The 18,879-nt window shown below is 36.9% G+C and overlaps 1 long non-coding RNA gene across 1 annotated transcript; it reads left to right on the plus strand.

Annotated features, from left to right (window-relative positions):
• Positions 1–9,946: 9,946 nt before the first annotated feature.
• Positions 9,947–11,369, plus strand: LOC110675565. The gene is made up of 3 exons (XR_002499600.1): positions 9,947–10,618; positions 10,680–10,979; positions 11,050–11,369. It is a non-coding gene; the product is annotated as an uncharacterized LOC110675565 (long non-coding RNA).
• The last annotated feature ends 7,510 nt before the right edge of the window (positions 11,370–18,879 follow it).

Raw genomic sequence — 18,879 nt, forward strand, 5'->3', positions numbered from 1 at the left:
TCCCGCTTCTCGCGAGTGCACCTTCAAGGTTGTATAGATCGTTAATTAACAGCCGGATCAGTGAAACGAGAAAAAATATCTATGACTTGCAAATAGGTTAGGTGAAAACAGTGGTGTAGTTTGGAGCTGACATTGTTGAACAAAGATTTTGGTTGAGCGCCAATGCATGAAAGTTTTGAGACTACGTATTTTATTTGTGCAGATGAACAACTAATTTACATGCCCTCTCGTCAAGAAATTAATATCTAAATTATAACAACCGTGTATTCGAAAAGAATTTCATAACAGGATGTGTATCAAAGCTTAACTGTTAACATGACAACAATTTCACCAAAAATTCTTGTTGTTTTGGGTCCCAAACAATTTGTATGGGATGAAAAATTTCTAATAAAACTTAAAAGTCGATTTTTTTTTCAAAACTAATTTTTTGGCACTTACACCCTTTTGCTTCTAATACCTCAGTGGAAAAGTCGACATCGATTTTTCATAAGGGCTTATCTGCATTCTTCGACTTCTCTTCATCGTTGCTCTCTTTGCATTATTGCAGAAAACTGATTAACTTTCCGTAACATTTGTTCTTGCTGTAGGATAAAGCATCACTATATCTTGCTCCGTGAACAAGAAATTTTACAGATTTATATTTATATTTATATATGATTTGGCGAAGTTTTTAGCGAAACATCGATCAAGAGTAATCGAGCATGTCAGCTAAGCCCTTATAAAAGAACAGGGTAGAAGTAATTAAAATATCAAACGTTGATTCATAACAAGTTCAAAAAGACTTGAGTTATTTTTTCAGGAAGTAGATCCAATCAATCATCTGAGAATGGAATTGTCATAAGAGCAGAACAGAAAAAGAAAGTCGAGGATAAAAGAAGACCGTGGATAAGTCCATTGCAGCACGTGCCGCCCACACAATGTATGTAGTGTACATTGTGCAAAAGCTTCCACACTGCCAATCTACCCATTCGTTAGTATCTGTTTGAACAGTTGCGGAAATGGTTATGATAATCGCAGCTCTTTTGTCGCTAGGAATTTTCTCAGCAATTCATCTTAGTAACTAAGACTTAGTTCCAGAATAGATCTTCTTTTAGCTAGGAGTGTCTTAATTTTTCTTTAATAATTGCAAGTTAGATTAATCGACTCATCAATTTTTTTCGAATTTTTGGCGGCTTCACTGCATCAAAATACTAACATTGTACCGTTGCTCAGTATTGGTGAATACGCCAAGGGCGAAAAGCCATTCAAATAAAGAAAACTTGATGTTAAGTTGTGTCGATTTGATCATACAATAGATTGAAACTAGGACACCCCTAATAAGGATGTTGCATGTGTTGTCGTTTGTATCATCAAATCTCGAAAATGTTTGAATAGCCGTAAGTCAGAACAGTAAACGAAATTAGTCGATCGATAACCTACGTGCTTCGCAGGTGAAATTCTACACGTTTCACTATGAACCTACCCATTTTCACTTTTAAACGTTAAATTTTAGGAATTACAGAACGACGTAAGTGAGATTTTCAACTTTCGGAACCTAACCACTTCTTTCACCGCTCTGTCATAAGGAGTGATAAAGTGGCTTAACCACGAATCAAAACAAAGCATTACTCGAGTTAATATTACACTGGTACAAAAACGTCGTAAAAACTGTATTCGATGAAATTTGAACACACGCAATTGTTCGTAACTTTTTAGAGTGTGGGTAAAAAATATTGAAATTTTGACTGAATATATTTCATTGTGTAATGTTTACATAGGCTGAGTTTCGTGAAAATCGGTCGAGTGAATTCAGTGATGGCTTCGAATGAAGAAATAGTGCGCCAACAAATTTTGGGCACTCACTTCGAAAACCCAAACGCTTCTCATTGATGGATCGGAAAACAGCTCGGAATCGCACATTCAACCGTATCTCATGTGATCAAAACGTTCAAGGACCGTAAGACAACCAAGCGGAAAAATGGTAGTGGCAAAAAACGTGACACATCAAATCCGGAGAAGGCCAGGATGGTATTGAACAACGTTATCCCAACATTTCGATCAGGGATGTTGCGAAAAAGGCGAAAGTTTCAGTTTGTTTTGAGCAGAAAACAATGAAACGTTCTGGATTACATGTTTACAGGGTCCAGAAGGCAAACAGAACTCTCTGGCCAAAACTTGTGCAAGAAAACTGTACAGGGAATGGCTCACAAAACCGTTCTGCATTGTAATGGACGATGAGACCTACATTAAAGCCGACACCAAACAAATGCCCGGACAGGAACACTACGTCGCCACCTCTAAGTTGGCCGTTCCGGAGAGTGTACGGAAGAAGAAACTGTCAAAATTCGCCAAAAAATTCCTTGTCTGGCAAGCGATCTGCGGATGTGGCAAAATGAGTCAGCCCTTCATCACCTCTGGGACCGTCAACGGGCAAATCTACAAGGACGAATGCCTCCAAAAACGACTTCTGCCCTTCTTGAGATCTCACGACGGCCCGACACTGTTTTGGTCAGATTTGGCCACTTGCCACTATGCCTGGCCCGTCTTAGACTGGTACAAGGGTAATGATGTAGTTTTTGTACCAAGAGACGTCAACCCTTCAAACACTCTGGAACTAAGCAAGTCGCTCCTATCATTGCCCAAAATCTGATGAAAGGGGTCAAGGCAAACGTGCGGGCATTTGGGTTGGGAAAAGAGGTGCAATAAACCAATGATGTCAAAACTTAACCATTTAGTAGTGCTTTATTTCCAAAAAGTTTGAAAAGAATCGGGCTCAAGAAAAATTTTTGGTGACCTATTTAGTGTGTCCAAATTTCATCGAATACAGTCTTTAAGTAATTGAACAAAAAGGTGTATCATTTTATCATCAAGTTTTTGTGAGAAAAATATAGAAAATCGGAATTTTTGGACGCGTGCTGTTTGTATATAATGTTTTGAGAATACGCGTGAAGAAAAAATGATGAAATATAAATATAAAAAAATGGATTTAGAAATAAATTTTAATTCTCTTTGATCCGCTTGTAATGTCAAAACAAAAACGGGTTAGCATGTCGATTGTAGGAACAGTCTTAGGTGCCATGAAATTTGGTTCGGTTCCCTGAGTCCAAGGTATTTTGTTGTGTTGTTTTTGTACTCCAAAACCTTCCACCAAAACAAAGTCGCCATCTGTCATTTGGCGGAATAATAAATCTGACACATTGAATTACCTTCCATCTAGATACCTTGCCTGAGTCGATATCGAGTAATGCAGACCACAGAAGATTTGACCTACATTGACTCCGCCCCAAAAGTTAGTCAAACCGTTTGACCAACTGTCAAAGCTGATGCAGCAACACTATATTTTTTCGCATTGTAGGAACTCCTGATCGAATCCCTGGATGATATTTTGATGGAATTCTTGGTGGAATCCATACAATAACTTATGATGGAAAGTTTTGAAGTTCTCTTCATGGAATCCCTGGTAGAACTTTTGAAGGAATTCCTAGAGGAACTCCTAATGGAATCCCTTGAGGAGCTCCTGCTGGAATTCAGTGAGGAATTCTAGGTGAACTCCCGGAAGGTATTTCTAAAGGAGTCCTTTCTGGTGTAACACCTGGTGGAATCATGAAGCAAATACCGATGAACTCCATGAATGGATTCTGGTGGAATTCCTGAAGAAATTCCTGCAGCATTACCTTGAGAAATTCCTGATGGGATCATTGTAGCAATTCCAGGTACAATCCCTGGAGGAATTCCTTATTGCTCTTTTGAGGGGATCACAGGTAGAACTGCTGGTGGATTTGCTAAAGAAATAGATTAAAGATTGTGGGAAAACGCTAGTGGAATATATAGAAACAACTCAAGAGCGCAAATTTACTACATAACTATGGTGTCGACGCTGCATAAATTCACACAATTTGACTTTCCATCGGCAGTTCAGGGGACACCGAAGCTTCAATTGGACATGCTGACGTCGATGTTCGTGCAACATCCCTACAGTTTGTCAAATATTTAGCTCCGCTTACCACTGGTTTGAGTCAAATCGGTTTCACAAACTGTTAAATTGGTTCGTCAAGCAGCGTCACACACGGTCAAGCATAGCACCAACATGAGCAGCAACCTGGGGGCGGAGTCAATGTTGACCAAACAGTCTGAGTCGTCTGTGGGCTGCATAATGGGACACTATCACATTGGATATCATTTTATACGTTGTAGATCCTTTGTTTGATCAATTTGCCTTTCATTTTCTGAGTTACTCTATGAAAGAAGCTATTTCGTATTTTTGGATTGGATTAAATATTTTCAACCATTAAACATTACTTGGAATCCCTGTCAGTTAAATTATCTGAAATTTAGCCATAACATGAGGCATCTTTTATTTGTTTTCATTTTATCGGGTGGACTGACAGCACTTTAAATGTATGCACGAGGAAATGGCATTTGGCCAAATGGCATTCGGCCAAATGACCCGTTCGGCCAAACGGCATTCGGCCAAATGACCCGGAACCGTTAGAAGAATACTGCTCATAATTTTGCCACCCACCATTATTTGAGAATCCGGCTTAGGGTTATGTGAGAATCCTGCGTGTCATTTTGCGAAAATTCAACTCAAGTTTCTCTAAGAGCTGTTTCTAGGATACTCTAAAAATCTTCATTTTAGTCTCCAGAGCTTTGTTGAAGCTCAGTTTTTGCTATAAAATATTGAAAAGAGTCATTGCAGTCATTTACTAGAACACTCAGTAATCATAATACAATTATTGTTATTATTGAATACTATAGTTGCTCCTTATGAACCTAAGATAGATGGTGACATGCTAGATTGTTGTATAGAATAATTTTAATGCTTTCTATGAAACATGAGTGCTGCCAAATTTACCAGTACTATAAAAAATTGAAATAGATCATTTTTAATGATTCATGAAATAAAGCAAATTTAGGGTGCTAATTTTGAAAAAATCTTCATTTTATTAAATAACACAATAGAGCGTGTTCTTTCTACTACTTTGGCAATTTTCCCCGTTGAAATAACGGTGACATCATATTTGAACTTCAATTTAAAAAATGGGTCAAAATTTGAGCCTTGACGCTTTTGATCATGTTTGACGTTCACTTAGTCGACAAAAACGCCACAGGGATTCAACTTTTTAACACTGGGCTTGTTTCTCTCTGACATTTCGGAAGAGACACGGAAAACAAAATACACTCAAAATTTGTGTTCAAACCAAGGGGTCAAAAATCGGAATATGTTTTTTTTTGCTAAAACGAACGAAAAACATTTAAAAATGGAGTAAATATGTATTTCTGGCCTCAGTTAAACACTAAGCTGCGAAGCAGTCTCTGTCCTAATAGGGTCCTAAAGCCCTGTGCCGATTTTAGTGCCAAACGCTTAAGTTTAGGCCAAAAACACATGTTTACTCAATTTTCTAATGTTTTCCGTTGGTTTAAGCCCAAAAAACATTTTTTTAGATTTTGTCACATCCTTTGGCTTAAACTCAAATTTTGGGTGTATTTTGTTTTCCGTGTCCCTTACGAAATGTCAGATAGGAACAACCCCAGTGGTCGAACTAAAACCCCTGTGGTGTTTTTGTCGACTAAGCGAACGTCAAACATGATCAAAAGTGTCAAGGTTCATTTATGAACCAAATTTTTAAATTAAAGTTTAAACATGTTATAGCCATTATTCGAGCGGGAAAACTTGCTAAAGTAGTTACAATAACATGCTTTTTCGTGTTGTTAAATAAAAACAAGTTTTCATTAAAAATTTTAGGACCCAATTGGAATGTAATGCCTGAAGGAAGAAAGGGAGCAACTTTGGTTATTCATCGGCACAAGCAGGCAGCAATTGGCATGTAAACACCTGTTATCATCAGAATTGTAACCACCATATAGTGCATTGTTTCTACATTGGTCACTTTAACTCGGCTTCCGAAAGGTCATCAACATTGTAGGCAAACAAGGAAACCGATTAAAAATCAATATTGACTCTTACATCATTTGACCATCATCATCACTACATCACCCCATAGCGCCAAAGATAACACCAGAACAAATTTATAGCGGAATTTCCCAAAATTTCTGCAAACGCCTTGTTCTACTACGAAAGATAAGACGCGCCCTTTCGCGCCTCATTCGGACACACGATGCATCTCTACTCTAGGTAGACAAGTCGTGACGGAAGAGATTTCTGTTTTTGGACATGATGTGAACAAACTGCGAGTACGAAGAAAGTCATAAATTTTGGGCCAGACATCCATCAGGTTGTGCGGAGAGTTCATTGATGGTTCACAGATGGTTATCTCCGCCAGACAGTGTCAACATTCGGGGTATGGAAGCAGGAAATCCGATAAGAGTCGAAATTTCTGGATGATTTCATGGATTTTTTTTGTTTTTGGCGAACCAAATATGTGGAAGGTGCATACCAGGTGAGGTAGGGAAATATGTCTAATCGTGAGTATTTAAACTTTTGTGAGGACGTGGCCGACGATTTTTGAATTTATTTTTTTTTGCACGAGGTTTTGGCCTTCATCTCTTCTTTGCAGCATAGTGAATCAGTATTCCTTAAGTAGAGAAACATCATGTCAGAAACTTTTCGTCGATTTGATAAGATGACAAGAATAAATCATCAAAATTTACGAACACTTCGAAATTTTGGAAAGAAGGTCGTTAATTTAGGACCGTTTTTTTCTTTTCCGTTTGGGAACGCAATTCTCAAAATTTCATGTGAGGATATGTAAAACTTCAAACTGGTAACAGTTACCTGTTTTGTAATGAATTTTGACAAATCAAAATTCACTTCAACTTGAAATCGCAAGTAACTCATATCGTTCACAATTCACCGCGTCCACGTCCCCAGTGAGTGACGCCTCTCTTTGGACACCCCATTCGGTACATTTCCTCAATAAAACAAAAGTCTTATTTACGAGAGGGTGAGTATTCCTTCCACCGTCGCAAATCGTACCCGCGCATCTTTCAATCATCTCGAAATCCCACACACAAAACGGCGGAAAATAACAGCCAAACAAAAGCGCGTTCGGAATCAGGCTTGCTAAAAATACGCAACCCCGCGCGCTGCACGTATCATTTTTTTTTCCTGTTCTCCGGACTCCTGATGGGTTCGGTGGCGCTTGGTTATGCACAGTAGAAAAATTACTTGTAATATTGGGTGAAATTTCACTCGAATCGGCGTAATACAATATATGAAACGACGTAAATCGTCGAATCACGTAATTTTATTCCCTTTTAGCGTTATGAAATATGTGAATGGGCCCTTTACTGACATGATAAATAATCCCTGAACATCCTATAGATATAGTATCCTTATGGTTTGAAACTTGTTTAGATGAGTTTTATATCGCACTTTTATCCCCTCGATATAATCAGAGCTGTAGCAGTAGACGATAAACAGACTCTCATGATGTGCAGCGGATCATGTTTGTTACAGAGAGCGATTATTGAGAGATACTGTCAATTTTCTCGAAATTCAACCACTGACGTTATTACATCAATTTGAATGCAATGCAACGAACGACGTGATATTACAATTACTATTTTTTGCTGTGCACTGCTGCGGCTGCTGCTCAACAAACAGATTGTCGCGCGTGTATTATCGCGCGCGATTTACGGGTTCACCGGACTCGTCCGTCGTCGTCGCCGTCGATTGAGAGCCACACACATCGTGGAAATTTGTCTCAGAACAAAAAAAAGTGATTAAAAAATATGAGAATGGTTCTCCTATGAGTGTGATTGTGGCTGTCTTGTGGTATCTGAAAGGAGGATTTCAAAAATGGCCAAATGAACAGATATCTATATGAAAATATGGCCAAGCATGGAAAGATGGCCAAACCAAGAGTGGGTCAAGTGAACAAATTCAAAAACTAACAGATAAGCATGTGAATAGGTTGCCATACTTAACAGACGGTCAAATGGATAGATGACTAAACGAATAGATTGGCAAATGGATGAATAGGGTCCTCAAGTCCTGTCCCAATTTCAGTACCAGCTAGCCTAGAAATACATGTTTACTCAGCTTCTAAATGTTTTTTGTTGGTTTAAGTCCAAAAAAGCATTTTTACAGTTTTTGAGATTTTGTCACAACTTTAGTTTAAACTCAAGTAAGTATGGGGTGTAATTCATTTTCCGTGTCCCTTCCGAAATGTCAGATGGGAATAACCCCAGTGACGACTAGTGAACGTCAAACATAATCAAAAGTATCAAAGTTTGAATTTGAACCCATTTTAAAATTGAACTTCAATTATGATATATATGACAATTTTTGGGTATCTCTAACTCGATATTAGAGAACCATAGCAAAAGTTGCTTTTCATGGCTACCTCGATGGTCCCTTGGATCGCATTTGGACTGGTTTTGTGTTCTTTACCTCCCTAGCTCGATGATCCCTTCAATATCGAGTTATGGGGAGTAAACTGTAATACCAAAAACACGCTCTATAGTGTTATTGTATAAAAATAAATTATAATAAAATTGGGCCCTATGGACAAATATCCAAATATAAAATGATCAAATGGAGAAATGACCAAAAGCTTAATAATATGGTGCTAAAATTTTTAATAAAATCTTATTTTTATTTAATATGTAACACGAACGAGCATGTTCTTGCAACCACGTTAGCAAAATCTAAAAAATTGAAAAAAAAAAATGTTATTTTGGCAGTAAACCAACGGAAAACATTCAAAAATTGAGTTAACATGTGTTTCTGGCCTAAACTTAAGCGTTCGATACTAAAATTGGGACAGGGCTTAAGGACTCTATTGGTCTTTAATAAAACGAACAAGTGTAGAGATGGCCTAATGATAATCTAACGGCCAAATGTATCAATGAAACAAATGAACAAATAAAAGAAGTGGCCATAGAGCTATAGACCCGATTTTCAAAACGGCCAATAACCGCTTTTTCCGTAAACAATGATTGGATCTCTCTCCATCAAGAGAGCCTACAATCGGAAAATTTCGCAAACTGTCATTGCTCTTAGCATGGTAAGAGGTCAATACCTCACTCTTGCTCATTCATTTAAGCCCAAAAGAGCCTAGTCTTGGGCTAAGGCATACTAAGAAAATTCAAGTTGGCCTATGAAAAAGGCCCATGCCTGATTTTCTTGACCTTTTCAGAATTAAATCGATTATTAACGTGTAGTTACAATAAATCGTCACTCAACAAGCAATAAATCACATTGATTGATTTGAACACTGGAAAATAGGAATTGAAAATGTGATGAACAATATTCACAACGAGTTTTCTCAGAATAAACGATCTGAAGATTGGCCCCTTTGAATTGTTATGCGAGAAATGACACATTGGTCAATGGCGAAATGATCAGAGACCGATATTCAAACAGACCGATCGAATGGTCTAATATATCTGTTAATTTGGCCATCTCTCTGTTTTGCAATCTGCCCGCAAAACAGAGAGATGGCCAAATTGACAGATATCCAAAACCAATGATGGAGAAATATAGATTTGGTGAGATGAACAAATTGGCCAAATAGACAGATGAACTAGTAAAGATGTATTTATATGGCCAAATTGACACTTTGCCAAATAAGCAAATGATCAATCGGAAATATGACGAAATCTCGATTACTTTTTCAAATCGACGTGAGTAGCTATCATCCGGTTACGAGAAAACTAATTAAAAAGAATCATAACCTCTCTTTTCAAACGGTTTTTTAATTAATCCCTTCTCTAACATTTTTTCGCCTTGTACATTGCTTAAATTTTGCATACAATCAGTTCGCGATAATAAAATAGGGAGTTTCTTTAATTTCCCACAAAAAAATTATGACAAAATGATACACCGTTTATTCAATTACTTATACGACGTTTTTGTACCAAGTAGTGTCTTGTTTCGATTCATGGTTAAGTCACTTTATCTCTCCATATAACGGAGCGGTAAAGTTGCGTATGTTGGAAATCTTACTTACGCCGTTTGGTAAAACCGGAAATTAAACGTTCCAAAAGTGATAAATCGAGTTGGTTTAGAGCAGAACAAGTGGAATTTCATCTGCGAAACACTTAGGATCGATAAACTAAGTTTGTTTACTTTTATGATTTGAGGCTGTTTTCAGAAATACAGAAAAATGGACCAATAAACAGAAAGCTACATTGGTCTAATAGACAGCTGGCCAGCATTGAGCAGATTGCAGGATGAATAAATAGCCGAATGTACAAATAGTCGATCGTGTAGAATACGAATCCTACGATCAAATATACAGATTGTATCTCGGATGAAAAATCAGTAAAACCATTGGTTTACCACAGAAGATATATGTTTTGATGGAATGTACCATATTTGAATGACCAGTAAAACCATTGGTTTACCACAGAAGATATAAGTTTTGATGGAATGTACCATATTTGAATGATCAGGAACTGTACACTCAGAATTATGATCAATCATTGGTAGTTTAATATACAATCATTTTTATCATTTGTGAGATTTATACTACGTGTGGTTTAGTGAGTATACTATTTTGGAGTACAAAACTAAACTGAGCCTGATTACCACAAGTGTATTTTGTTCAGTGTTTATATCATTGTTTTGGTTCCGATCAAAATATTGTGATTCAGCTCCTGTAAAAACTTGCCATTAATTTAAAAAAGTTGATAAAGAATTGACAATAATGGATCTCGCGGAGAATAAGTAGTAAGTAATTTCCTACATATTGCTTGATTTTACAATAATTTATTCGGTATTTTATTTTCAGCCGTGCGAAAAACTGATTGTTTTGCTGCTTTCCTGCTGCTGTAGCTTTTTGCCATGTTATCGTCGGATGTTGTTCCAGGAGCAAGAGGGAATCAATCCTCCTCCAAATTGCTTGCTGGAATGCTCTTATTTGGTGGCCGTTTGTCCCCGGATACGTCTTGGTATTGCATCTGTTAACCAGAGACGGAGACAGAGGTGCAAGTTGCCGAAAAAAGTGCTCCTTCAGGGTCCTGGCCTTCCAAACCATCATGGAATTGAAATGCATCGTCGCCAAAAGATCCACATTCCAAATCGTTTCCTGGTAAGCTTCAGAGAACAATTCATAATTAAGTTCTCAAGATCCCTAAAACAATTCTTTTTTCCATTTACAGCGATACTCCATAAGCCAGCTTACGACCTGAACTTGAACTGCTGTGATCGGAAGAGACGGGGGCTACTTGGAGAACCAACGATCAGGATGAGAAGACGTATGAGTCCGTCCACAGAGTGTATTATATGACAACGATCAATGGATTCAGGAAGTCTCTAAATTGCAGACACCATCAACAGCGAGCAACGAACATTCATCCGTTCTGATTTTGTGCTAAATAGGAACCCATGGAGAAACTCATTTTTGCAATTTCAAAAATAATATGTTTATTCTGTTATTATGTATTGAACGCTCGTTAGTAATAAAGATTAATTAATGTTGTTTCTTTTTTGTTTACAATATTAAGTTTATATATTTAAAGAAAAATAACCTCAATACCGCAGTATTTTTTTTATCGAATTCCGCTTTCCTATACAAGATCATGTTTTTATCAAAGTTATACTAAGCCAAACTACTCGGCTCCTAGACGAAGCTTAGGCCCAACCAGGCGAATATCATTTTAGTGTGGCTTTTAAACTATTTAGTTTTGATTTTTTTCAGAGTGTACATTTACAAAATACACTCATAAATAAAAGCAGTCACTTAATTACTAAAGCACAGGCAAACAGACGTAACACTCTCATCATTGTCTATCGACGATCCTTTTAAACGGTCGATTCAAAAATATGATAGGTAATCCGCCACCCGCAGCGCTCGCATCATGTCTGACGTTTACACACTACCACCATCTGTTGGCCTGTCGGCCAAACACACCAATTTTAGCATTGGGCGTACATGACCTCGTGACTATGGTTTTGATCGAGATTTGTTCTAAGTGTTACGTCTGTTTTTCTTTGACTAAAGTTTACGCATCAATGACTATTTTCTATTTGCCTTAATTGCGTTTGGGGCTTTAGCGATGCTTCAACTCAGGTAAATTGATGAATAGTATAAAACTTCTCTGCAGGATGAAAGAGAAGCAGATATAAAATACATGACTAAAATTTAATAATTCTTTAACTACTCTTGTTTCTGAGTGTGTATTAATGGAACAATGCAGTATATGGTTTCTGTTACGTTTAAACCTAGCATACTGCTGATCACCTTTGAGTGTAAAGAGCTCATTCAAAAAAGATTAGAGTGTCACTCTCCGCCTCGATAGTTTTTAATAAGCGTGTACATCGAGCTGTCAACGAACGAAGCGCTGTAAAATATAATTTAAACGGAGTGGTGGATTGAAACTAAACATTTGGAGTCCTGGGAAAAAGATTTGTTACCGATCAATTTTTTGTTTGTTATTCTGTATAAACAGTACATTTTTTATAATAGATAAGGGCAATTAACATTTTTAAATGCATCACACTCATTTGAAGACTGTTAATTATCGTTTGAGTATGAACGATCGCTCTTAACGCGTAGCCGATTAGGTTAAGATTTTTATTTTCAAATTGTTATTGTGAACGTTCAATTCAGCTGATTAGGATGCGATTTTCACTACATCCAATTCAAAGGCTTGTACTTTCATATGCTGGCACTAGTGGATCAATTTATTCCCGATGGCCGGAGTTACTCCGTTATCCTCCTGGGTCAGGTCGAGTAACAATTCGATCAACTTCACTTTCTGAAAAATTTAATCATAGTAAATGGTGTTTAAACACCTCAAATTTAACAGAAAACACAAATTTATATTGTAATATTGTTATATCATAGAGTAACCGATTACGGTCAATGTCGCTTTATGATCCCCGGAAGATCCGGAACATTCGTAAAAGTGGACAAATCCTAAAAGTTGATCTAGAGTGCTTGTTTTTTTTTCCATGCGACGTGCAGTAATGAGCTTCAAAAAAGTATATCATCGTTGCCTCGGTATGATCTCCGGTGGTCATTTATAGGTCCTCTGGAAGATCCGGAACATCCGTAAAAATGTACATATCTTGAAAATTGACCTAGAGAACTGGGCTTTTTTCAAACGACTTGCAGTGATGAGCTTTAAATTAGTATACAGTCGTTTCCTTAGTATGATCTCTAATGACCATTTCTTGGTCCTCCAGAACATTTGTTAAAGTTGACAGCCACAAAATGGATCTCGAGAGCTGGGATTTTTTTTCAAGCGACTTGCAGTGATGGGCTTTATATTAGTATGCAATCGTTTCCTCAGTATGATCACGAATGACAATTTCTTGGTCCTTCGGAAGATCCGGAACATCCGTAAAATTGGGTATATCCTGAAAGTGGATCTAATGAGGTGGAATTTTTTTTTAAACAACTTGCATTGATGAGATTTAAACTAGTATACCATCGTTTCTTCGGTATGATCTCGAATGGCCGTTTCTTGGTGCTCCGGAAGATCCGGAACATCCGTAAAAATGGATATATGTTGACAATTGACCCAAAGAACTGCGTTTTCTTCCATGCGTGGTTTTAGAATCGTATCAAATGCATGCGTGGTTTCAGAACCGTAAAAATGTTATCACCGTCACGTAATCTTGAACGGCCATTTGTGGTCCTACGGAAGTTACAGACAATCCGGAAAAGTGTATAGTTTCAGAAAATTGTCCTCGAGAGCAGTAATGTTTTTCCAACAACTTGCAATGATGAGCTTCAAATTAGTATACCACCCTTGCCTTGGTATAATCTCCAATGGCCTTTTCTTGGTCCTTCAAAACATCAGTAAAAATCGACATATGTTGACAATTGACCTACAGAGCTGTCATTTTTTTTTTTTTTCAAATAATTTGCATATGTGATTTCAGAATCGGGTCAATGGCATTACCGTCTTCATCAATGGCCGCTTTTTGGTCCTTCGGAAGATCCGGAACATACGGAAAAGTGGAATGAGTTCACTGCTTAAGTGAAATCCGAGCTTTTGGTTGCTTGGGGTGTGCCTGAAATCTGGATAAATTAAGTAATACTGTACTGAAACCAAATAAATGTATCGGTTTAAGAATACACAGTAAAACGATACAGTTATAAGGTTAATACTTTCATCATGCTATTGATTGAATAGATGAAACAATAAAAACGATACGTTTACATCACATTAAATGGTTTGAATACCATACAGATGCTGTATCACCACCATCTGAATCTGGGCAACCATATGAACAATTTTCAACTTACGTTAGAATTTAGGTCATTTTTTGAATGGATTAATTCAACAAAGTTTAGGTAGTAAATTTGATTAACCATTATCTGTATGGTTGTAAACGTTTCTAAGGTTTTTTTTATTGTTTTCTACCATAACTCATATGGTATATGTATTGTTTTAATGGTGCTGTAACATAGGTTTCTCTATAGTCTTTGTTCGGGCAATTAGTTTAAAAAAACAGTTGACCATATGGAAGATTAGAAAAAAGGAAAGAAAGCCAAATAGACAGATGAACAGTGAGTTGGCCAAAGAGACTTACGATCAAGTTATCTAATTGATTCCACACTGTCATTTAATCATCGATTCAAATACCACTCTCAAGCAACACCGGAAACGTAATAAAACACATTACGGGCTTACTAACAAATCAGCTTTATCAGTCGACTTCAGCAGCGCTGCTCACTCACAGTTCGCATCGCGTATCCCTTTCCTTGTTTTCGTCGGCCCGTTGCTGTGGCTGTTTAAAAATACCGTACGCGAATTTATTTTGCTCAACGCCGCCGCGGTGTCACATTCCTGTTGTTCCTGTTTTCCTCTATTTTGGTGTCCGCCTCGCACTTCTCCTTGCTTCCTCTTGCTTCACACTCTTTTGCACGATAGGATGGAAATGCTTCTTTCCTCTCTCTGTGGGCAGTTATAAATAGCGATAACTCGATTCTTATTTTGTTTTATGTAATTTCGATGTTTTTTTCGTACAGTTCTGCTTCCCGTCAGGCGCTGCACAAGTGACGACGGGAAGAAAACAGGAAGCAGCTAATCCACCATCGTCGTCGACGCCGCCACCTCGGTTGGGCACCATAAAGCAAGGATGGATTTCAAATAGCGCCCCATGGGGGCACGGGCGAAAGTGGGACAGCCATTAGGGAAATTTTCTCGGTAAAATGCGTGAAAAATTCCGGCACTTTTTCGCACAAACAACTTCACAGTCTGTTAACCCCGATTCGGAGTCGTTCTGGCGATGGGAGATCGACCGAAAGGGTGTAAATTCAAGATACGATCAACTTTCCATGAAAGCTGAGATCAGGTAGTGCTCCAGTTGGGGTGTAATGCCAATAAGAAAAACTAGAATTATAAATAAATCTATCGAAGTAGTCAGTATCTGCAACAAGAAAATGTCAAGAAAGGACTATGCTCATTTTCTTTAAAAAAAAGGGAGAACCGTGGCCGGCAACGGTAGTTGCCAAGCTTTTTCGCCTTAAACGTTTTTTGGACGTTTCTCAACAACAAAATAGTGAGCAAATATGATCTTTTGGATCGAGAAAGACCAAATCGCCCATTTCGGGGAATCAATCGCCACATTCAAACCAGATCAAGCTTGATCGATCGCGACCCAATCCCATGAGCGAGTAGGTAGTGGAGACATGTGCACAGATCAAGAGTTTCCAAAGAGCCGCGCCACCGCATTGCGTTTGGAGAGTTATTTATTTTTCCTGTTGCTATAATTTAGATCGCTGGTCCGATCTCCGATGAGGGGGAGGAATTCATTCAGGAAAATTTGGCCATGCGACGGCACGTGTTTGAGTAATGGAGTGGCGGGGATCGCTCGTAATCGAAGAAGGTTAGGAGGATCATACGATATGGGTTGTAAAAGCCGATGAAGCTGGAAGTGTTTCCGCTGTTCGGTTCTCGGGGTTGGAAAAAGGGGAAATGGGTCGGGTTTTTTGGGATGTTTGAATGATTTTTTTTCTCGCTAGGAATTTGGGTCAATTATGTGGAAAGTTGATTTTTTCTATGGGAAAATGGTGTGAAATGAGAAGGTATATAGATTTGCTATTTTTAACAAACAAGATGAATGTAAGGTTGTATACCTCACATTTTAAACATGTAATGAGAAAAACGTTATTACCTCTTTTTTTCTGAAATTTAAGCCGAGTTCATTTCCATTTGTGAAGATAGCGAGTAAATCTAGAAATCTAGAGTAAATAGTAGAATGGTTTTTGAGTGAAAGTTGTAGAGAAAGCATCGTAGCTTACGCTATGTCTGAGCCAGACGATTATAAAAATCGAATGTACATTGAATTTTTTCTCGCTAGAGATCAGTATTTGGTCTATATTTTTATAATCAGAAGGATTTAAAATATTCTATCGGTGAAATTTTTTCAATACATTTTGTATGGGCTGAAATGCGTCGAAAACGTGCTTTTTATGGGATTTTGTATGAAAAATGGCTAAAAAGTGAAAAAAATCAAAATTTCGCCGATGGAATATTTTAAAACTTTCCGATTATGAAAATATAACCCAAATACTAAACTCTAGCCAGAAAAAATCCGATGTACATTCGATATTTATAATAATCTTGTTCAGACATAGCGTGTAGCTTTAAATAGCATTCAAAGAAAAAAAAATCAGAATTCAAAAAATATTTGAAAAATTCAATATTGCTGATATTGTAAGATTATATATGCATTAAAAGAAATTTTTCACGGTATATTAGCCAATAATCGATAATTGCACAAGACTCACATTAACACTAATCAAAATGCGATCAATCATACGCTTCCTTGCGCAACATGCTTCAAACATAATCGCCGAGCTCTCCCGATCTGTTCAGCGATGTAAAAATCCAAAACCCCAGCACGCAAAAAACCACCTCCTTCCTGCCACGATGGGAGGGCAATTTATAATTAGTCACGATTTCCAGTTTGCCAATCCTTCCCCAGCCAAAGTTCCAAGTCCTGAATCCGTAGAATCTCCGCCGTAGAACGAGTCCGGTGTAGTCTACGCACCAAGCAAACTGCGCTCGCGCTACTAAATTAAATACATCTCGCGTTTAAATTAAATTTAATAATCCACCATCAACGGCCGCTTGTTTGAGTTGTATCCACTGCCCGAAGGGGGCTAATAATTTTCCTCTGTTTTATGCACTTTCGAGCTACTAGTGCTGCAACCGAGGTGCAAAATAGTTTGCCTTGCCACAATCTGACTCTCGAGATCCAAATCTGCGCCAATCGGCAGCAGTTGGACGTATCGAATTAACTCTAGCCGGCTACCGATTCCGAAGCATAAATACATGACCGGAGGCTGCCGCTGCTCGTTGGTTAACCCTTCAGGACCAATTTTTTTGGTTTTGGTCTGAATATTTTTTTTTGCTATTTAAAATCGATTCAAGCACGTATTGGGGACGAATTTCATTGAATTTATAAATTATTTTTGGTTTTTCCAATTATTAGTTTTAAACATCCCTAGCTTTTTAAAGTTTTTCTTGGAGCATCTTTTGATTACCGATCTTTGTCAAAAACAAAAATTTTTGAGTTTCGACCATTTTTTTTTAATTTTTTTTTCTGAAACATTTTTTTTGTGTAACTAACGGATTGTTTAAATGTTCAATATAGGATCTCAATACTCAATACTCAATACTCAACATTTCTGAATATTTGAAGTATTCAAAATATTTGAACAAAATGTTTGAAGTGTTCAAAATATGTAAAATATTTAAAAGATTTGAAATATTCAAAAGATTTGAATTATTCAAAATATTTGAGATGTTCACAATAATTTAAATTCAAAATATTTGAAACATTCGAAATATTAAAAATATTCAAATTATTTGAAACATCAGGCTGATATGCGTGTTATGCTCCAAACTTTTGGCCAGAAAACCAAACATTTTGATTTCTGAAAACCAAAAAATCTAAAAGATTACCCGTCTAAATTTGGGTTTGGGCATCAAAGGGTTAACTCCCGACCAGCTCGGACCAGATTCGCATGAAGATCATGCGAATAAGTCAACATATCTGACCTTTTCGCGTGACACCCGTCCGTCGAATCGGCTTACGTTGTCGTCAGCGTGGCTAAATGGAGTAGTGCAGAGATTAAGTGGCCCTTGGAGCGAGAGTAATTTGGAGCTCTCTTGTTGCAAGTTCATGCAGTCCAAGCGATGCAGTTAATATGGTGGCAATCTGACAGCGCGGATCTGCGTAAGTGTGCTGCAGTGGGAGTGGCAGCCTGGCGGAACGTTTTAGCTGTGTGAATCAATCGACTGGGTTCGAATATTTGGTACAATGTAGTGTACGATATTTAAGAGAGATATCTTTAAAAGGAGCCAAAAGTTACAAATTTTAACGAAAAAATAAAAAAAATAATGAAAAAAATTGCAATACATTTAAATAACATTTTGAAATTAGAAGTTAAAGAAAAAAGAGAAAAAAAATAAACTTAGACTAAAAAACTTAAAAAAAAAATTGAAAATTTTCAAAACTTTTTGAAATTTAAAATTTTTAAAATAGTTTAAAGAAATAAAATTTTAAATCTTAATATTTTGGAAATTTGGAGATTTAAGATAAGTGGATGAAAATATAGATGAAATAAAATAAGATAATTTAAAGAAAATTTAAGTAAAAATAATATAAAAAATTAAATAATATACAGATAATAATAAAATACAGAGGTAAAGAATAACGTAAGGAAAGTTAACTGTATTTGAAGTATTTGTTTACGAATTACAAAAATTTAATAAATTTAGAAAAAAAACCACATCAAAATGGATCGAAATTGATCAAAATTGATCAAAAATTGATCAAAATTGATCAAAATTGATCACAATTGATCAGAATAGATAAAAAATTGTTCAGAATTGATTAAAATTTGTTTAAAACCGATCAAAATTTGTTCAAAATTGATTAAAATTGATAATAATTGATCAAAATTGGTCAAAATTGATCAAAATTGATCAAAATTGATGAAAATTAATGAAAATAGATCAAAA

The sequence above is a fragment of the Aedes aegypti genome, chromosome 2 (genome assembly GCF_002204515.2).
Source record: "Aedes aegypti strain LVP_AGWG chromosome 2, AaegL5.0 Primary Assembly, whole genome shotgun sequence".
NCBI lineage: Eukaryota > Metazoa > Arthropoda > Insecta > Diptera > Culicidae > Aedes > Aedes aegypti.